The sequence below is a fragment of the Arvicanthis niloticus genome, chromosome 18, assembly GCF_011762505.2.
Source record: "Arvicanthis niloticus isolate mArvNil1 chromosome 18, mArvNil1.pat.X, whole genome shotgun sequence".
Classification (NCBI taxonomy): domain Eukaryota; kingdom Metazoa; phylum Chordata; class Mammalia; order Rodentia; family Muridae; genus Arvicanthis; species Arvicanthis niloticus.
In genome coordinates this window covers 48,446,173-48,468,008 of record NC_047675.1, presented here as the reverse complement: position 1 = coordinate 48,468,008, position 21,836 = coordinate 48,446,173, and the positions used below count along the sequence as shown (strand labels likewise).

The 21,836-nt window shown below is 54.4% G+C and overlaps 1 protein-coding gene across 5 annotated transcripts in view; it reads left to right on the top strand.

Moving 5' to 3' along the window:
• Positions 1-21,836, top strand: part of Cbfa2t3 (CBFA2/RUNX1 partner transcriptional co-repressor 3) — a 72,946-nt gene that overhangs the window by 18,254 nt on the left and 32,856 nt on the right. Inside the window, exon 1 of one of the 5 annotated variants that reach the window (XM_076916000.1) lies at positions 2,161-2,472. The exons of the other annotated variants lie outside the window; for them this stretch is intronic. The gene's annotated coding sequence lies outside the window, so the exon portion shown is untranslated. Of the gene's footprint in view, positions 1-2,160; positions 2,473-21,836 lie in introns of those variants that run through there. 5 annotated transcript variants of the gene reach the window in all.

Below are 21,836 nucleotides of genomic sequence, written 5' to 3'. Positions count from 1 at the left end.
TAGACAATAAACAGTAAAAAGCTTCAGGCAGCACCTGATTTCCTGATCCACTGCCTCTAAGGTGCCCACGCGATCCCAGATGCTTGCCGATTCTTTGTTGTTCTGAGGTGGTGTGTGTGTCTTGCAGATGGACTGTTTATACAGTGTGGCTTGAGAGCTTCCATAAGATAGCACGAGAGCACCTAAGAGCCGAGACCTGGACACTTCCACAGGGAACCAGTACTTCATGAAGTAGCAGGGAGGCCAAGAGGGCAAGAGACTTAGCTTCTTTCAGTAACAAACAGGTTCTGGAAACAGCTTCCCAGCTAGTGGAAAATGGAGGTACAACGACTGTCAGGACTCATAGGGACTATGCGGCAGTGGGGCCTGCCCACTCCATACAAAAGAGCCTTCAGGGCCTCCGTCCAGTAGCCATGGCTCAGGAGAGCTTCCTGGGCAGGAGGTTTGCCTGTCACATTGAATTCTGTACCTCCATCCTTAAGTGTAACCACACACTGGCCGCTTACCACAAAACAAACATTCCACCCAGCAGTGCTAGGTGGGAAAGCCTGCAGCCCAAGCTGAGGGTCCAGCTCCTGTGTCAGGCTGAACTCCCAGAGACTGGCTTAAGAGTTCTGCTGTCAGGCCCCTCTGCTGGGGCCACTCTGCACGACAGCATCTCTAAAGAGAACTGTCCTTTGCTTTCTCGGTGCACAAGGCATGCTGGCAGTCATACACCTGGTGTTCATAGGCCTGGGATAAAAAGTCTGCAGTCTCAAGCCATAGAGCCGACCCTTCTAGATCCACATTCCTCTGTGAAATGGACTCGGGACCCTCCACTCCTCTAAAAGATCGATACATGTGGCCAGGGAGATCTGAAAATGTGGGCATTTTTATAGGTGCTAGACTAGGATGAGACAGCATTCTCCACAGAGGGAGATCGGGAGACCCAGGAGGTCAGATCCCACCCCTGGAGGCAGAGGTGAACCCCGACTGGGGAAAAACAAACCATTATGGCAAGCCTGGAAAGAAAGGGAGATTTTTTTTTTTTTTTTTTGGCACATGCTAGATTTTTATCCTTCGCATGCAGATTTGTGTCTAATGAGATGAAAATCGAGGCCCCGCTGATCTGAAGTTCTGGCCCCTTGTCTGGCAGACTGTGACCCTGGGTCTCTCCTTAGTCTCAAAGAAGCAAAGTGTGAGTGGGTGAAACACTGGGAAGGCAAGGGAAGGCAGTGCAGCGAGTTTGCTCAAATGTACCAACCAGAGGAACGCATGGGACTTGTGGCAAGGCGCCTTGAGGAAAAGTGGGGGAAGAGGGTGGGGAGGAGGATCAGAGGAAGAAGAGAAAGTAGGACGCGGACAAGCAGAGGCAGCGGCTGGGGGCTTTTCCTCAGGTTGACATTAAAATGAATGATATGCAAACGAATGCAAAGCATATGCGAACGCCGGCCCCGATGGCAGTGGGGAGAGCGGGATCCTGAGCCCACACTTGCCTCAGGTCGCCTGGCGCCTTGGGGACCAAAGGCCGAGCGCGGCGGGCGGAGCGCGCCCCCTGCCGGCAGAACGCGTTGGTGGCCCGGGTCCCCCGAAGGGCTTGCGAAGGGGGTTGGGGGGGGGGCTGCGGCGGCCGAAGGAGGGGCGCCCGCCTCCCGTCCCGGAGTAGACACCGCGGCTCCGGGAGCAGCGACGCCGTCGGGCTGCGACTGCTCCGAGGTGGGTGTGCGCGGTGCGCTCAGCTCGCCCGCCCTCCCGGGGCGCGGCCTGCGCGGGGCGGGGGCGCACAGCGAGGAGTCCGCCCCGCACCGGGTTGCCCCGCGCCGCACGCACTGGCTACGCGCTGGGACTCCTCGACCCGCTCCCACTCCACGGCCCCGCTCTCCTGCATCCGCACGGGAGTCCCACGCGCGGCCTGGCGCTCCTGAGGTCCCTACGTCCTGAGTCGGACCCCATAGCCAAGTCCGCCGGGCGCGTCCCGGGGCCCCTCGGCCACCCGGGCGGTGGAGGCGGGAGCCGCTCTGGGCGTTGGGCGGCGCCGGGGCGCACGGAACCGAGCCTCTCTCCGGCGGCCGGCGCCCCGGGGCGGAGCGAGCGCGATGGGCGTCGGGCTGGAGGCAGGTGGCGCAGCGGCGGCGGGGCGCGGGAGGCGGGGGCGGAGCGCGCGGGGCGGGGGCCGCGGGGCTCCGTGAGACGCGCGGGCGAGCGCGCGGCAGCAGAGCCGAAGGCACGGCGGCTGGACCCGGCGGCCGCCGAGGCCGAAACCGCCCGGGCGGCGTGCGGGCTTTGTTCCCGCGCTGGGGGCCGAACGCACTCGGCATGGCCCAGGCGGTCGCCCCGCGCGCCCCGATCCCGCCGCGCGCCTGAGCCCCGCGCAGCGCGAGAAGACAGCGTGCGGATCGCCCCCAAGTTATGGAGGTGGCGACCCAGTGAGAAGGAAAAGCCACTTCGGGAGCCGGGTTGCGAGAGAGCTACGGTCCTCTGGAGCTCCAGACCGTAAGTGCCGCCTCTGCCCCGTTCAACGCCGCCGCTGTCACCCTACTTTGCCGGTGGTTGCGGTCCCGGGGGTCCTCGCTGTGCACCCCCGCTCCAGCCCCGCCACTTTACAAAGTTCGTGCCCACGGCAGGGTGGAGCCAACTCTGCCCACTCATCTGACTGAGTACAGCCACCCTAGGTGAGCTGACAGCTTGACCTGTCCAGAGTGTGTGTGGTTAATCTTTAGGTAGGAGCTGAGTCGGTGGGGAAGTGTGGGCTCCCCAACCACCACCCACAAGCGTCCCCTGGGATGTCGGGTTTCCTGACAAAGACTGGTAGCCGGAATGACAGGGCTCAGGACTGACTGGGGAACCGGAGGGCAGCCTTTCTAGGAGATAGTGCTGGCAGGAGAGGGTCTGCTGTTTTCTCTAGCCCTTCCCCCACTTATTTTGGTCCCTGGATCAGTCATTAGGGCCTTGGGGCTGAGCATCCTTCCTGATGGTGGGGAGGGGATCCTGACCGCCCTCCCTGGGGTCCTGACAGCCAGGTGCAGGCGCAGCCTCCGGCTCTGATCCTTCTCACAGGCTTTGGGAACGGTCCATCTGTGTGTAGGGCAGGCCCAGAGCCAGGCTGTGGGAACAGCGGGGAGGAGGTGCGAGGAGGTGTAAGCATCGCGGAGGGACAGATGGCTGGAGATTCAGCCGGAGTCGGGCTGACTAAGGTGGAGCAGAAGGCAGCCAGGCTGGCAGCTCCTGGCTTTGAGCCGCTGCCTTTCAACTCCTAGCCCCGAACTTGGTGTGTTTGGGCTTCTTGACCACAGTTCTGGATGGATCCCTTACCCCATGAATAGAACTATCTGATCATGTGAGCTGAAGCTGACTTTCAGAGCCCAATTCCTCAAAATAACAGCCGATCGCATGCTCCTGTTTGTAGGGTTGATCCCAGTAACTGTCACACCGGTCCCTCCTATCCTGAGGCCAGGATGTGGTTTCATTATGTCTGGCTGGGTGTGTGCTTCCTCCCAGTGCTCAGAAACAGGAGGTTCCCAGGCAGCCACTCAGAGGATGGGGCTGGCAGGAGACAAAGGGAGCGGTCACCGTGCCCTGGCAGTGCCCTTGCAAGTTGCTGGAAGGTTTCAGAAACTTCTCAAGGCTGGGACTCTCTCATCTCTCCAAGACCCCAGGGGCTGGTCTGAGAGAGTTCAGCCATACCTGGCCAGAATGCACTTGGCTCCTGGCCTGGGAAGAGGTAGGAAAGCCCTGTGAGAGATTTCTGGTTGTGTGCATGGAGGGATCCTGCTAGGGATAGCCTGGGGTCATGATGTCACCCCACCTCGGTCCATTGAAGGGCAGAAGCCAGAAGATGTGGCTGTCCCCGGTTGGCACTGGGAGCCCACTGTTAGAGCACCATGCTGAGAAAATGCTGCCCTTTGGGACTGTTTTTTTTTTTTTTTTGGGGGGGGGGTCACAGCCACTCTTGTGCATTGAGAGAGAAAAGCAGAAAAAGGAGGAACCCTGTGAACAGAAGGAACAGATGTGGTTCAGTGCTGCCTGGGAGCTAGACAGACATGGGAAGGGAGAATATCACGTTAGGACTGATTTTCTGGTGGAATCCACTCTCCTGGGAGGTGCTGTGATCTTGATGAGAGGGGAGAGGAGGGCCATGTGTACCTGGCACACCACCATCTTTTGCTGTGTGCCAAGCCCAAGCTGGCATATGGAAGACACCCCTGGACAGCTCCTTGCAGGATTCTCTGTGGCTGCTGTGGGCCACCCAGCAGCCCTTGAGGTCCCTGTCAGGTTTTTCCTCTGTCACGGGGTTATCCATGTAATTGAGTTACCACCTCCAGGAAATCTCTCTGATTGGGCTCCACATATTCTCGTTTCTGCATGACTGAAAGAGACTCGTTTTCCTTCCTACATAAGGATCTGGAAATGCTGGGTTACTGGGCCACAAGATCTGAACCAGTAGGTTTGTCCACTATGGAGGCTTAGCTTCAGCCTCTTCTGATGGAGACGGGGAGGGTGTGTCAGGAGAGGCGTTCCCCACCACCTTCTGGAATGGTCTTCCCTTCCCCCTGCTGCACTGTAAGCGGGATGAGTTTGGGGGGTTCTGATTCATCCTCAGTCTCCCACGTACCAGTGGGATGGTGGTGAATTAAATGCATCTAGATATCCCCCACCACCGGGAGGGAAGAGAACCCACCCACCTGGCTCATTCATGCCTGCACGGGCGTGCATGTGTATGCCGGGTGCGCATAGGATCCAGCACAGGACAAGCGGCATGCAGGTTGCTGGGCTGGCCGTGCCTGGGGCGAGGGGACTGGCTCTGTGGGTCTTCCTTGCTTGTCCATTGTTCCCTGCACTTGCCGGTTCTACTCTAGGTCTGCCTGCTACACAGCAGGGCCACAACATCTTCTCTAGCAGTGACTATGATCTTCAGAACTTAGCTCACTCATTGTCCTGTCCAGATCCGTATGCCCAACCAGACAGACTTGTTGGGGTGAGCTTGATGACAGCCCAGCCCCTCCCAGCTTTGTAGCCTCCCCCGCCTGTGTCCTAGGAGCCTTCTCCTCAGCATCCTTAGAACTCTGAGTATATCCCAAGGGCTGCAAGTGACCAGGGTCGGTGTTGTGAGTGGGGAGCCCTCTACTGGGCTGCCTCAGGCAAGTGGGGTATAACTAGCTGCCTTACAACCCTTGCTCAGCCACATTGCTGGTGTCGTTGGCTTTCGTGAAGCCGAGCCACCCTGGTTCAGACCTCATAGTACTGGGTGAGGGGATTGGATATCACTCAAAACCCTCTGGAAACCACCGGGACAGTGCTTGACTATTACAAAGGACACAAACCCACTACAGGATAAATCCACATCCACTGGGTAGTGTCACACACACAGACACACACACCCTAAAGGTGGTCAGTAGTGGAGTTTTGCAGAGACTACTCCGCCTGTACACAGTTGACCCTGGAGTGTGTTTGCCATTGTGGACTGAAAGCCTGCTCCATGCTATGCAGAGGTGGATGACAGAAATAACCCACCTCACCTTTGAGACCAGCACTGGCCTGTCTCGTCTCACTGGATCCCCACAGCAACACCAGAATGGTGGCCAATGTCACTGTCCCACTTTACAGACTTGGAGAGGCTCTTTGGATGCAGGATGGCTGATGGACACTTGGGGTTCCCCTGAGTTCTGACCCAGTGAGTGAATTGGCAAACAGCCATGCAGGTTCTGTATATATCTGGGTTGACCAGCTGTATCCCCTAGAGGGGAGGGACTTTGGGGGACCAGAGAGGTGCAGGACTCTATGGGGATAGGCCACAGGTCTAAGGCTCCTTTCTACAAGGATGTCCAGCCTCTAGACCAGACCAGGGATATGAGATTCAGTCATTACCCCCAATAAAGCAGTCACTTGCTATATTGCCCTTGTGGCTCCCAAGGTCCTCAGCCAAGCTGAGTGAACTTCCTATCCTGGTGGGCCTATCACCTAGCCTTCCTGGGCACAGTGAGCAGACACAGTTCTGTTTCCAAGGTCCCCAGACTGGAGCAGGGCGTGAGAGCAAGTTTGCAGAGCTTCTCTGGTCTAGAAGCTAGTTCTTGGTAGAGATGGCCGTCGGCCCCAGCAGGCTGGGCAGAGCCTGGCATCCGGGTGCGTACCTAGGATTACGGGAGCGGTAAGCACTCGGTTCCTGGTTGCCACCTCCACGCTCAGCCAGACCAGGTGGAGAGCAGCTTGGCAGAGGCTGCCCCTTCCCTCGAGCGACAGCACACTTCCTGAGGCAATAAAACAGAAGTTCAAGCTCCCACTTTCTATAATTCGTGGGACCTCAGGGCAAGCCAGATGTCACCGGGAAGGGAAAACAAAGATGAATTTGGCCATAAGGAAGAAGCCTCCTAGCCAAGACTCCTAGAGCACAGCCTGCAGCTCCTGAGTGTCCTCCTTCTCTGCCTCCCTTTCAGTCTCTCAGGGCCAGTTTACCCCTGTTCTCCAAGTCTCCCAGGCAGATCCTGAGGCCCCTCACAGGGGAGGCAGAATAGTCAGTTTACTCAAGGGAGGGGGAACAGAGGGCATGAGGGGAGGGGAACATTCCCTGACACTCCCTGGGACAGTATCTCAGTAGCCAAGGTTGACAAGGAATCAGAAGGAAGTGCATCCCACTGGATCATCCAGAAGACCGCCCAAAGAAAACCTGATTTGGCTGTGACAGGTCCCATATTACAGCCAGAGAAGGCAAGTGGCAAGAGATGGGGAGAGGGGCGCGGTACCCATCTGTGGAATCTCTCTCCTGTCCTCAGAAAGGAAAGGGACAACACTTTGGCTTTCGGGGACTTACAGCTGTGTGACATGCTTCAAAGTACTTGCTCTCTCTGTGCCTCTGATTTCAAATATGTCTGTTGGGGGAACAGACTCTCCTATCCACTCTTAACACCTAGGGTCATCTCTGGGTCTAAGGTAGATGTGAACATCAGGTAGCCATACCTAGGTCTCCCTGCTCTCTTTATGACTCCATGCTGAATGCTTGCTCTCTTGTTCTAGTGAGCAATATGGCCTGGTCCCCTGCACAGATGCTCTCCTCTCCTGGAGACAGCGGGTGAACATGGAGCCAAGCCTTGGGACTCTGTGTGCCATACCCTTTGAACACCCATTTTGTGGAAGGGAAACCAGGAAAGGCTCGTAAGGCATACCCTGGAGCTTCTCAAGTAGGAAAGCCTCAGGGTGGGGACATGATGCTGTCACTCACTGCTGTGGCTCTAAGGATGTGGTGTGGGCCGCAGGGTGTACCGTACCCAGGGGCCCAGGGTGGCCTTGCAGAGGTTTAGCTGCCAGGGAGGACTGCCAGGGAGGACTGCCAGGGAGGACTGTGGCCTGCATTCCCAAGGTTTTCCTCCCAGCTGAGAAAGATCTCTGTGAAGAGTCTAGAGGCCCTGCAGCACAGACAGAAATCATGGGGCAGTGATACCGGTTGTGTGCCAGGTGGGACTGAGAAGGGGTCCTCATGTGACCATTTGTGTGCCCGAGGACCTGGTCAGTCTGTAGCAGACATCCAGCAGAGAGGATACCTCCAGCTCTTACCAAAGTCCATCAGCCTGTCTGCGAGGCACTGTGTGTGGCTTTATAGAAGGTACCTAGGCATGGCTGCTGCACAGACAATGGACAACGTAGACTTTGAGGCGGGGCTGTGGGGACCTTTGTGTACATGTGTGCAAGCAAGTGTGGGTGTGCAGAGCAGACTGTGTGTGTGTGTGTGTGTGTGTGTGTGCAATGCAGACACAAGAGTGTGTCATTTTGGCAACCGCTTGTATTTCCAAGGCTCTTCTGGTTATAGTAATATCTGCCCCTCATTCTATCCATCACCCAGATGGGTTCTTACTGTGTGGCTCTAGCTGGCCGCCAACTCCCTGTATAGACCGGGTTGGCCTCAGACTTCTAGAGATCCACTTGCCTCTGCTGCCTAAATGCTGGGATTGAGTGTGCAGCACCACGCCCAGCTTCTAAAACTGGATAATGTTCCACCGTGTGCGTGGGTTCCGTTGTCTCTCATTGAAAAACGCATCTCGTTTCCATCCCTGACTCGTGCTACTGTGGACGCCGGGCAGGTTCTGAGGAGTAGACTTTATGGGTCCGGATCCACTGGCTTTCAAAAGATAAACCAAAGAAAAAAGCCACTTGCCTGGTAGCTGGCTGTGTGGTTACTTGCTCCTCCCTGCCAGGGACAGGTGCCACCCAAGGTCTTCTGCTGGCTTGGGGACGCCTGACCAGTGCCTGTAGGGGGCTGTTTGAACAGCAGCATTTCTGCCTGCAAGCTGTCACCGTGTTTGATTCCACAAACAGCCGCTAGGCTCCCCGGCACCTGCTCTATGACCAGATGTTCTAAACCCTGTTTTGTCCCTTGCCTCTCTGCTTCTACCCTTGCTCCTAAGTCTATCCTGTGTGAGCAGCCAGAGGAGTTGCCACCAGTGCCAATTGTATGTACCCCTCCAGGAAGGAAGCTGAGCCACATATTGTTAGACCAAATACCTCTCGTATCCCACTGGCCACTCGCTCTGTCCTGCCACCCCCTGTTTCCCAGATGTGCCAGGCACTTTGCCTGTAGGACTTTTGCCTGGTCTCCTTGGTGGCACCTGCCCACTTTCACCGACTCTGCTCTATTTTCTCAGTGGTAGGACGTGCCCTATGCTGTGCTGTCTCCTTCTGAATATCAGGACCAGCCAGCTGCCATCCAGATATCTCCGAAGGTGTTCTCCGGTAGGTCGGTAGGTCGTTGTTTACCTGCAGTGTTCCTGCTGGCTAGGAGCTTCCCACTGAGGGAGCATTGATTCCTGAATCCTGTATGTTTGTTCCCTCCCTCTCTGTCTGTACGCTACCCCGTATGTGCAGAGTGTCACGGCCTTAGGATCTCAGGCCCACCAGCCCAGGAGGCAGCTTGGCTCACTCTAGATGTTCCTGTGACTGTTGACCTCCCAGATAGGCATCTCCTGAGGGATCGTTGCGGGTGGTGAGAGCCGCCACAGGTACAGAGGAAGGAAAGATGCAGCCAGGGAGAGCAGCAGCTCACTGAAGACCCCAGAATTCACCTGTTTGCAGAGATAGAACAGGGGACCTCACAAGATGGCTGTTTTGCTATGCTTGCAGGTTCTGGGAGCAGAATGGGGATAGAGCCCATAGGGATAGCATCCTTGCCCCATGTCCTCTGGGTATCTCATGCCTTAGCCACCAGGACCACCAGTGCATCAGAAGCTCAGCCTGGAGCAGCCTGAATAGTGGAAGGTTGGTTCTGGGGCCACGGTGCTTCCTGAGCTGACCTTGGAGTCCCGCAGTGCCTTCCATGAGGCCTTGGATGGAGGTCTGAGCAGCTGTGCTGTCTGGGGAGCTGTGTCACCTGCTGAAAGGGGAGGCAAGAGTCAGGCCGACCTCTGGGCACACATAGGAGGCTCAGGACAGGCTAGACCTTGAGCATCCCAGTAGTGTCTGCCCCCTGTGCCTGAGGATGAGGTGGTATGGTGGGGAGACAGGTGGTCTGTTCTCCACCTGCCTCTCAGTCTATCCCAGAGGCCAGCCAGTCTTGTAGTCAGTGTACACCCCACCCCCACCCTGGAGCAGCTGAGACCCATCTCTAGCTGGTATGTCCCTGTGACTAAGGTTGCTGAGTCCCTGGCTACCTGGCTTTGAACCTGTCTCACAAGACAGGGAAGCTGTTCGGGAAGAACAGATGCCTTCATGGCCCAGCCCTACCTCCAGCTCCTGGACAGAGTGCAGAATCCCAGGACCAGATCCCCTGGGGACACAGTGAGCCAATTAGGTTTCACTCTAACCCAAATCTGAAAGCAGTGAACCTCTCAATCTGCAGAGTGATGGGGGAGTTCCATGCTCTCTGTGAGACCCACCCCCCACGCAGTAGGGGCGGCGTGAGTTGCATGTGGGGACTCTAGCATGGCTGTGGAGTAGCTCCAAGAGTTTGAGGAAGCCCTGGCTCCCCTCATCTGAGACATTAGCCTGGAGCTGCACCCACAAGCTCACAGATGGGCAAGGACTCTATGGATGGATGGATGGAGCTGAAAGCACCACACAGAGACCTGTCCTCGGTTAAAACAAAATGCAGTAGGTGGGGATTGGTCCTCTGACAATGACTGGCACCTGCTCCAGGCAGAACCCAACATATGCTGCCCTGTGCCTGAGAGGGATAGCGAGTGGAGGGGTAAGTGGAGTCTCAGCCTGGGTTACGAGAGGTCTCTGGCTGGCTCTGCTCTCCTGGTAAAGGAACTATGTAGAAACCTGCAGAGGGACAGAGCCAATGACCACTCTACCAAGATTTTTGTGGTTGTGCAAAGACCCTGAGGCAGGAACATGCCTGACACACTGGAGGAACAGTGAGGAGATTTAGGGTGCAGAAGCACTTGGGGTAAGCGAGAAGAAGAGACGAGTTGAGAAGTGCTTGGGAGACCGCCCTGTGGTGCTGCGGAGACCTGGCTTCAGTAGGCATAAGTCACAACATGTGAAAAAACAATGAGTGTTTCTTGTTAGCTCTCTTGGCACTCAGGTACCCAAGGGCCTGATATAGTGATCTCTCACCCAATCCCCAACCCAGAAGGTACTAGTGATATGTTTTACTGATGGGGAAACTGAGGTTTATCAAACCTCAAGCCAGTAGCCAGGCTGTCCCTAATGAAGATTCCCATCTACAATCTCTCTGCAGCCATGCCACATGCTTGGTGCGGTAGATGCGTACCACACTCTTGAGATAAAAGGGATGGGGTCAACCTCGGGTCATCGCTCTGACATTACACACAATAAACACGTGCCCCAAGGCTTGGCCTGGTGACTGACAACACCATCACAGGGACCCAAATGGGTGCCCAGATCTTGAAAATTGCTCTGTGCAACTGGGGTCAGACACCAGTGTTAGGGAGGTCCTAGAGGTCCAGCTAGGACCTTTGGGCATCCTGAAGATGGCGGCAGATTGGAGTTTGTGGTGCTGTGCTTTAGGGGAGGACTTGAGGCCTTGGGCTGTACCTCAGTGGTGAATGCTATCCTAGTGTATGCAAGACCCTGCCTTCCACCTTCAGTGCAAAAACATATCAAAGGATCCCACTGCAGCTTTTAAGCCCCAGAACCACCCTGTCCTGGGTAGCAGTGGCACCCTGACCCCCTGCCAGAGACACCAGGTGTATTGACTATCACTAGTTGTTATAGGTCCCTTCTGTTCTAGGATAAAACACCCCAACCAAAAGCAGCAGGGTTTATTCATGTTAACAATTCCAAATCGTAGTTCATCACAGAGGGTAGAAACTCAAGGCAGTGACTAAAAAGAGGCTTGCTTGCTATTCCACAAAGTATAACCTCCAAGGAAGAATAACCGCCAAAGTATAACTGCCAAAGGATTGTGGCTGGAACCACAGGGAACACTGCTTGCTAGCTGGCCTGGAGGCTGGCTTATACACACACACACACACACACACACACACACACACACACACACACACACACACAGTGGGCTCTATCCTAAGAACAAGGATCATGAGACAGACCCCAGCATACTGATTGCTTATGCTACCTGCTTCTCTGCTCAGAAAAGTGCCCTGCCAGGTTCCCATGCCCGTTGGCATTCCTGACTGTTGTACACACCCATGGGTCCCTAGAGAGTCTCAGTGGCGTGACCTCAGGCAGTTCCATACCCCTCTGTGACACTCTTGTTGTCATTCCTGTTACATGGAAGCTAGCCCAGAGCTGGATGCCTGGCAAGCGTCTCTTCCCAGGAAAATTCCCCAAAGGCTTCGCCCCCAGATCTCAAGGTCCCCTGAGACCATTTGGTGGGATGAGTCAAAATACCCATAAGGTTCTGGCTGGAAAGATAGGCAGCCTCCAGCCCCACAGTTCCCCCCGGAGCAGCTGCACCAGCATCAACACCAACACCAGGCCCATCTGCCTTCCTGGAACCTTCCCAGGGCCAGGAGAGGAGATTGTCTGGGAGAGGGCACGAAACAGTTTTCACCCACTGTGGGAAGGGAGAGGTGTGTGGCTCCAGGGTCTCTCTCTCTCTGCGTCCACTATGACATGGTATACAGCTCAGATGATATGGACGCCCCCACCCTTAGACCCGGCCGGTGAGAGACACCTATGCTCGAGGCTTAGCAAACGTGTCTCTCTACACATAATCCCAGGGTCTTTGCTTTATCCGTGGGGATCACAGGGCTGGGTAGGCGAGCCTGAGCATATTCAGAAACTTATGCTTTTAATCTCAGCACCAGCCTGTGCTATACCAAGTTTCAGACCAGCCGGAGCTACTGAATGAGACCTTCTCTCCAAAAACAAAAGTTGACATCAATATGCACACCTGAAATCCCAGCACCCAAGAGGCCAAGGGCCGGAGGTTTAGGCCAATCTGAGCTACAAAGTGAGTTCCAGGCTGGCTGGGCTAGAATAGATCTCAAATGAACCAGCAAATCAGCCAACAATGCTGACCCAGGAGTGGATCCTCCACCTCCCAAGAATGCCTTAGTCCCCAGAACAGTCCTGCACAATGGGCCATTCTCTCATCCTGGGGAGCCTCCTGGAGACGTACATGGTAGACCTTAGGGAGCCCAGTATCCACATTCCGAGACAGGACCTTAGGTCAAGGCTCTTTCCCAGACCATAGTCGCTGTACTGACTGCAAGTCACACTGAGATCGGTAGTGACATGCTGAGTTGTGTTCAGAAGACGCAGCCTCCACTTCCCATGATGCACCGTGTGGCTGTAGTCTCAGTGGCTGTGTAGGATAATGGGCCTTATGTCTCAGAGCAGAAGCAGCTCAGACCCTCACACAGACCAGTTGGTGTTTGCAGGAAGTGTGGCTTGCAGCCGCTCCAGACGGGCACTCCAGCTGCAGCTGTTGTGTGATCCTGAAGCAGGAGGCTGATCTGGACCCCCTGCAACTGGGAACTCAGGAGGCACTGCTTAGAAGCGGCTGGCCCTGAGCAGGGGCAGAAAGACCTGTGTGCTCATCTCCCAGCAGAAGGGAGGGCCTCTTGTTTCCCAGGAAGAATACCAAGGATACCCCACTCTACGAAATCGACACTGGCGTCAAACCCTGACGCTGTGCCCTCCCTCACCTTCCTGCTCTGGGGTCCATCTCAGCCTTCCAGTCTTGCAAAGGAGGGAGGGTGTGGGAAATTTGGTAGGCACTGTTTAGAGTCAGGCAGCCATGTGAATGAGGGTCTGTATGGAGCAGGTGGGCCCTCCTTGCTGTACGCATGGGCAGCTCCTCACCCTCCCTGAGCTTCTGTTTAGCTATCTATGAAATGGAGATTGGAAAACCCTTTCCTGTCTCATCCTTATCACCTACCAAGCACAGGCTGGGAGGGTTAGATAAGCGAACGCCTCACCCGGGCCACAGGCTGTGCTGCCAGAATGTGCTCTCCCCTCCACTCTGACCAGTCCTGGGAATTTGACCTTGGATGGGTCTCAATACTTGGCAGCCCAGCTTGGAGGTCATGATGGTTAGCTATGATGCTCCCCAGGGGAGGCAAGCAAGGCTTCCTCCTTCCTTGAAAACAAGCAAGCGGAGGATGTCTGTGTGATGATGAGGTTGTACTGGAAGAAGGACCAGACGAGTAGATGTGGAACGTTGACACTTGCCTCAGGTGCAGTGTCCGAGGTGACAAACCCTCAAAATGGTCTTTTCACCAATGTCAAGGGCAGAGGCTCCTACTGTGTTTTTGTGGAGAATCCGGGCTTTTGGAGACCTTCAGCTGGGATTTTGCAGAACTCTGGGAACACTTATTCAAATTGTAAGGGCCGGCTGAGGCACCCAGTACCCGTGTGTTCAGTACATAGCTAGTGCCCATTCCCACCGGCCCCAGCAGTAGATTGAACTAGGACTGGCTGGGTGAAACCCTGTGCCCACCAGTCTTCACCGTCCAGCAGGATCTGGGAAGCGGTGTATGGTTGTGCTGTCCCTGATGCCCCGACAGCAGAGTCCTAGAGCAACAGAGTGTCAGAGGCAGCTCAGGCCAGACCCCCACCCAAGAGACTCTGAGAAAAGGCGCCTGCTTGGCAGCCTTGGATCAGGAAATCCCGGCTGGCAGGGTGCCACCACCTCCCTGCCACCCTGATCCGTCACCAGCCAGACATATTTCGGATCCTTGCCAGGCAAGGGGGAGGGGTGTTGAGGGGGAGGGATGCACCCAGCCCCCCCCTGCTCCATGCCATCCTTGCTGCTGCCTGTGTGTAATTAACAGAGTAATTAAAAACAGGATGAGTTAATTGGTATTCATTTATGTGGCAGATGTTTTTAATTGAGGCAGGAAACAATTTACCTGTTTACATAAACAATGGCAAAGGCAGGCTTGTAAAACACATTTAAAAATTTTTTTTCCACCCCTGCCTAAAAAGAAGGATTGAAAGCACTGGATCTCCCCTGTGTAGCCCTGGCCTCACAGTAAGAGTGGGAGCCCCGCAGTGGGGAGGGCGGGTGGCTCCGGCCTGCCAGGAGGAAACATCTGTTTGCCGGTTGCTTCCAGCAAAGGCTGTTTCCTTAAATTCTGAGAAAGGATGTGTTGTTCCTAAGTTGTGGGAGTCCTGCTTGAGGTGACAGCTGTCCAGGCCTCTGTGGCCATCAGGAGGCCTGGCAAAGCAAGGCCCAGACAGATCTGGCCACCCTTCTGGATGGGGAGGCAGGGCTTCCCTTCCGTGCCTGCACTGTTAGCATGGTGCTGTGCATGGGTCTGTGTAAAGGGTTGCCATCCTTCTTGTGTGGCGACTGAGATTTAGAGTGGAATAAAAATTTAAATTCAGTTGTCCCTCCATGGCTACCTGTCCAATACTCGGTGCCAGCAAGGGCTCTGGGGCGCTGGATGTACAAAGTCTTAGCTGTGCAGGGGGACTCAGGAACACGTGCTGGGGAGAGCACAGAAAGCTTAGCACATGAGAAAACCTACGCTCCAGAAGTCACCTGATTACGGCGACACAAATTGAGTACTTACTGTATGCCTTACCTGCTTTCCATGTTGTAGCACACGTGTTAATTACTCTAATTCTGTATCTTGTTCCCATGGTAACTCCTGAAAAGGGGTAGCATGATCCCTTTGCGGTGCAGAGCTGGGATCTGAACTCCAGGTCCATATGGAAACCACCTTGGCTTTGTTGGGTGGAGAACTGCCTATGATAGAGCAGGTTGGCTTGGAGATGCTTGGTTTGGGGGATTTGTTTGGTTTGGTTTGAGCAGTTCTCACTTTGTAGTTCCTGGTTACCTGGGAAGTTACTATGTAGACTAGGCTGGCCTCAAACTCATGAAGATCCACCTGCTTGTGTCTCCCAGTGCTGGGGTTAAAGGGTGCACCACACTCTGCTTCAGTTTTCTCTTTTTAAAGAGTAAATGCAACTGAAACAGCACTTAGCTAGAAATACCAGAAACATCCCAGAGGGTACAGGGACTGTTAGCTTAGCAGAGCCTGGTGGGAGGGACAGGCATGCTGTTCTTGTGTCAAAACACCCTGAAGTCACCTGCCCAGCTCACTCAAATCTCAACATCTGCTTCCTCACCTGCAGATGAATGACAGCTTCAGAGGCGGTGTCTGAGGTGACAGCACTGACTGAAGGCCAAGCAGGCAGCAAACCCTCAGAATGGTCTTTTCACCAATGTCAAGGGCAGAGGGGACCTGAGGCTCCTAGTGTGCTTTTGTGGAGAATCTGGGCTTTTGGAGACCTTCAGCTGGGATTTTACAGACCTCTGGGGACACTTAGGGCAGCATAGAGAATAGAATGTTCTGGAATCCATCAAGCATGAAGGCTTTGATCAGAGAAAGTGCCCCAGAGCACTCCCACAGTGGTAGAGGGTCCTCCCTGAGTCAGTTTGACGCTGGGCTTTATAGACTAACTAAGGCTTACCTGGAGAGCCAGCCACAGTATTTATTGTTTGTTTGTTTGGGAGGGATCGTGATAGAGGAGTCAGAGAATGGCTTGTAGGAGTCAAATCCTCCTCCTCCTGGTTTTGGAGTTGGAACTCAGATCATAAGGCATGGGGGCAAGTGTTTTTATCCACTGGGCCATCCCACCAGCCCCACAGTCATAAATTTTTAGGTCATCCAGAGGACAGCATGCTGGACAAACAGCCTGTGGGGGTTCTGGGCCGGTAGCTGAGTGGCCTCAGAAGAATGTCAAACTTTCAGAGTGCATGGTTGGGGACTGCCCAGGACTGTATAAGCCCTGACCTCGGCAGTAGTGTCCTGACAAGCCCCAACAAAGGCCTAGACCCACATGGCCTCCCTGGAGTCTTCTGGCAGTCTGTTGGCTCCTCTGCAAGAGCAGGAGGATCATGGGTTCCCTTTGATGTGGGCTCAGACCCAGGTCCTAGGCCTAGACCTTGCTGGGCCTTCTCAGGGCAGGCCTCTGCCCTAGATATCGAAGAAGAGAATGGGTGTGTTCTCACCTTGACAAGATAGGAGAGAGAATGCTGCACACCTGTCCCTTCCAGACTCTGACGAGTTGCTGGGCTTCCCACAGTAGGCTTCAGGTGGGCACCACATGAGGCTGACTCTACACTGGCCATAGTGGCCCACAGGACACCTAGTGCACCAGAGGAAGCAAGGCAGGGAAGCCCCAGAAGTGAGATGACCTGTTCGAGCCTCTTCTGCTCACCCCACCCTCCCGTGGCATTTGGTGCTTGTCCCATGACCAGATGGATCATGTCCTCAGGTGGACTCTAAAATTCTAAAGTCCTCCATAGACTCTAACCTCCTCTCTTTCGTGAGTGTCTGGAATGAGCAAGAGAACCCTCCCCGCACTCTGGGAAAAAACATTCTCCCCATAACTTCCATATACAACCACTAGGCCCTGGTCAGTCTTTAGCATCCGCGTGAGCAGTGTTACTATTTTAACTTTGCAGAGCACCTCTGTGGGATCGAGGGGTGTGCTGCAGTTCACACGTCTTTAAACAATGAGAACACTGGCAATTGGTGGAACCCAGGGCTCCTTGCTCGACTGGTACAGGGCAGTCCTGCTGCTGGCCATCTTCTCCAGACCCTTCAGTAGTTTCTTCTCAGGGCGTGGGTACTGCCCTGCTTTGAGCCATCACGGGGACGGATGTCAATGCCTGGCTTATTCACCAGAGACTGAGCCAGACAGGCTCACATCACAATGATGGCGACCAAGTTCCTTGGGTTTGTCAGTTCCTGTTTTGTCTTGTTTTCTTTTAAAGAATCTGCACTAGTTTTCTTGGGTTTTGTTGTTGTTTTATTTCGCTGTTTTGTGGTTCTGGCGATTGAACTCAGAGTCTTATGCGTGCCAGTACCCTACCACTAGGTTACAACCTTGGCTACTTGTTTATTTGGGACAAGCCTTTGCAACGTAGTCCTGACTGGCCTGAAACTCGCTATGTAGACTAGGCAGGGTATGAACGCAAAAAGACCTGCCTGCCTCTGCCTTCTGAGTGCTGGAACTAGAGGCATGTGCCGCCATACCTAGCGTATTTTTTACTTTTTAAAATATTTGTGTGTGTGTGTGTGTGTGTGTGTGTGTGTGTGTGTGTGTGTGTGACATGTTAGTGCCATATGTGGGTAGGTGCCCGCAGAAGCCAGAAGGGAAGGTTAGAGCTGGATTTATAGGTGGCTATGAACCACCCAGTATGGGTACTGGAAACCCTGCAAGAACAGCAAATGCTCTTAACCACTGAGCAGTCTCTCCGGCTGTTTTGAGACAGGGTCTTACTAAATCGCCTAAGCTAGCCTTGAACTTTCAATACTCGGGCCCCAGTGTCCCAAGTGACTGCTTACAAGCCTGCACCACCAGGCCCAGGTTCCAGCTGGAGTTATGGGTTGTTCTGAGCCACTTGCCTTGGATGCTGGGAATCGACCTCCAGTCTGTAAACAGAGTACATTCCCTCCAACCCCCAAAATAGCGGCTCCTCCACCACCTAGAGGTGACTCAGGCTTGGCACGGCTGGTGACTGGTGTGAACTGTAACAATAACACGATTTAATATGGAGGACAACAGGGGGCAGAGGCGGTACCCTCCTCACCTGTGCTTTTCAAATCAGCTTCTCCCTCCTTGCAGAAACACCACATGTACACATAAGGTCACCTTGTGACTTGCCAGGATGTTATGCCTTCTCTCTGGCTTGTATGCCCCTTAATGGAGAAGATGGACATGTAAACACCAGCCTCCACAACCGGTGCAAGCCTGCTCACACACATGCGTGTATACACAAATGCATGCACACACAGGCATGTGTACACAGATGCATGCACACATATGTATGTATACACAGATGCATGCACACACAGGCATGTGTACACAGATACATGCACACACATGCATGTATACACCAGATGCATGCACACACAGGCATGTGTACACAGATGTGTGCACACACAGGCATGTGTACACAGATGCATGCACACACTCTGTGTGGTGTGTGTTCAGGTGTATTGCCACAGTGTGCATGTGGAGGTCAGAGAACAGTCTGGAGGTCAGCGGTCTTCACCTTCCACTTTGCTTAAGAGAGGGTCCCTTGTCTGACAGGACATGCCAGGCTTGCTGGCCACAGCTTTGGAGATTATCTTGCTGCAACCCCCATCTTGGTATAGGAACACCAAGATGGGAGACATGTGTCCCGGCTTCTGGATCTGAACTCAGATACTCATGCTTGTATAGTAAGCACTTTACTCAATGAACCACCTCCCCTGCCCCACATTTGTCTTTACTAATGGCTTTTTGCATGTCCCTCGGCTGGAAGGCTTGGGTCTGGTCTTTTGCAGAGACATAGTAAGGCACCCTCCCGAAGTGCCCTCAGTCACAACCTAGCCGGGGACAGTCAGTGCCAGTGAAGCAGGTGGGAAGTACCCAGGTAGCCACAACCCAACCTCATTATCAGTGCCATTTGTCCTTAATAAGCTGTGCCAGGCTGCAAGGTGACTTCTTGGTGACACAACAGGGAGGGTGCAGATCCATCCATGCCCCTTGCATGCCAGGACCCATGCTGAGTTAAGGGGGCCCTTCTTCCCTGTCCTTCCCCACAGCCTGGCAGCTTCTCCTGGCAGTGGGCGGCCCAGATGGTGAGGCACCTCCCCCACGGCTCTCTGGGAGTTGTTGGCTGTGCAGCCCCAGCAGCTGGGAGAGGAATGTGTTTCCTTTGCGAGCCAGCCGCAGGGTGAGCAGGCCTGGACATCTGGATCCCATTCGCAGCCCTGTGGACGGCATGGAAGACTTTAATTCCAGTGTTTCCCATCCTCCCCTGCCTTTTAACTCTGTTTGGCCCAGGGTGCTGTGAGGACTGAGCTTGCCAGGGTTCTGGGTGCTCTCCCAGGTGGGTGTGGCCTTCAGCATCTTCCTTTGGAGATTCAGAGTGGAGATTCTTTCTCTGGAAGCATAGCAGCACCCTCTGTCCTGCGGGAGCGCCACCCCATTTGCTTGGACTCACTTTCCTCCATGTTTTTGTCTGCAGTTAAGATACATAGTGTCACCTGTATGAATTGTCACTCGGGGGCCACTTCGCCATATCAGTGAATGGCATTTGTGACATGCTCATAAGAAGAGTCCTTGAAGTATAGCCACGGGGGGGAGGGGGGGAGGGGGAGGAACACATAGTCCTAAGACAACTCTGTGTGCACACATGATCAACAGACACTACCTGATGGATCCCCAGACCCCTGGGCCCCTCCTGTACAGGGAAAGTACCTTCCTGACTTTGAACACCCTGCTAGGCTGTTTGCAAAACTTCATACTCGGGCACCCGCAGGGTGTGCTCTTTGGAGTCTAACTTCTTCACCCAGCCGTGTGTTTCTGAGGTGGAGCCACGCCATGCTTAGTTGCATGTCCCTTTCTCGTTGTGGTGTAGATTTTGGCTATGTGGATATCACAGCTCTTGACAGTCAGCTTTTTTGGTTACCATTTCGGCCTCTCTGATCAAGTGGCTAATCTCATTCTCTGCTTATGAGGTACAAAGCTGCTGTGCCTTGGGTGCACCAGTATGACAGATGCTGACCCATGGGTTTCCAATGCAAATAGACCCAGAAATGTCCCAGTCAGCTGCTGGTGTGTAACAAACCACCCCGGACTGAGTGCTCTGGAGCTACCACTAATCTCCAGCAGGGGGCGCCTCAGATGACTTCCATGAGCAGCTCTTCTGTCCTCAGCAGGTGGTGTGGAAATTTTCTCCTGGGAGATATGAGCCATTGAATCTGTCAGGCTTCCTTTCAGGGTGTGCATGAGGGCTACAGACAGAAGCCGAGCTGTACCAAAGCAGCTGCAGTGGACTGTCTGCACCCAGCATGGATGAGGGCTGCCCCCAACCACGTAGATCAAAGTTTCTCTCCCTAGTCTCTCCCAGCCTATATACTCCAGCGCCTATCCTGATCCTGAGGTACAATTAGGGCAGAACGGCATGCGGATGGCTAGGAGAGATGACAAGAATATCAGATGAAGGGCCATGACCCTCCCACCCCATCATCCGAGGGAATGGCAGCAGCCCACAGGCCCTATCATGATGGACTCTTGCGAACAGGCACAGCTAATCTGGTGAAGATGGAGGGTCTTTTGCTCAGAAGGTAGTGCAACAGCTGGCCTTGCCCCTCAGTTCTACAGCTGACCTGGCAGGGGCTGCAGATCTGTTGAGTGCCAGGCACTCTGGTAGTGACTGGACCATGTGTGTGTGTGTGTCTTGCCCCCCAGTGGCCTGTGCCTGTTTACACATAGTTCCACAAGGGAGAAGGTGGGGCTGGCAGCAGGTGACACCAAGCTGCACTGTCTTATATCTCTTTCACCGCCTCCTTGACCACAGCAGGTCTAGGGCTGACCCTATTCAAAGGACCACTAGTGGCCTCACCTCGCCAGAATGAGCTGGTAGAAGGGCCACAGAGGAATGCTGTGATGTCATATGGAGTGGCCAGAGCAGGTGATAGGAGAGCTCTGTGCCTCAGTTTCCCCATATGTAAATGGAGTGCTGACAGCCCACAGCTTTATCATGTAAAATAAGGGAGTCATCCCAAAGCCCAAGAGAGCGCAGTCGCTTTCTGCACAGAGGAACCTGTCCATCAGGTCAGGCATGCCGAGGACAGCCTTCTTTCTCTGTAACCCCCACACTACCCCCATGCACCCACTTATAGAACCATGCATAGTGCCCACACGGGGTAGGTACTTGTTCTAGGGGCTTCTCTATTTCTCTCCCTTTAGTCCCAGTGGTGACGGCGCCCAGGGCCTGGTGCATGCTCGGCAAGTGCTCTTCCATTGAGCTACCGCCCAGATTACTGCTGCACTTTCTGCTTCTGAGACAGGGTCTTGCTACGTCAACCAGGCCAGTCTGAAACTTGCAATCCTCCTGATTCAGACTCTACAGTAGCAAGGTTACAGACGAACACATGAAGCCTAGCCTCTGAGCGTGTGAGTTAGTGCACATGTCCTGCTGACTCTCGTGAAAGGTGGTGGGTTTATTCTCCTCGTTTTGTAGGCAAGAAACCTGAAGCTCGGTGTAGGAAACAGCCAATAATGTTCCCGCCGTAAGCTGGAACCCAAGCTGCTCCATTCCTGCCTGCCTCTTGGCCTCCAGGGCTTTAAAGATGGCAAAGAGCCAGCCTCCCATCACAGGGAGCATAGCAGACTCGGTGTCTGTGAAACTCTCTTGCACTTACTGCCTCGACTAGCTTCACCCCAAAATGTGCTCCCATTTTGCTGGTGGGTACCAAAGTTTAGAGTTATTTGAGGTAACCCCTCAGTTTTCACAGTTAGAGTAGGAATCAGGTCTCCAGCCTTCCAGCCCCTCCACTATTACTCTGGTGACCTTTGACCTTCATTGTTACCATGGCCCAGGGATCGTAGGGTTCTTGGGTTCTTCTAGAGATGACCCAGTGCTAAGCTGCAGGAACAGCCGCAGCAGCAGTGGCAGCAGAGTTAAAACCAGAGAATGGCCCTGAGTC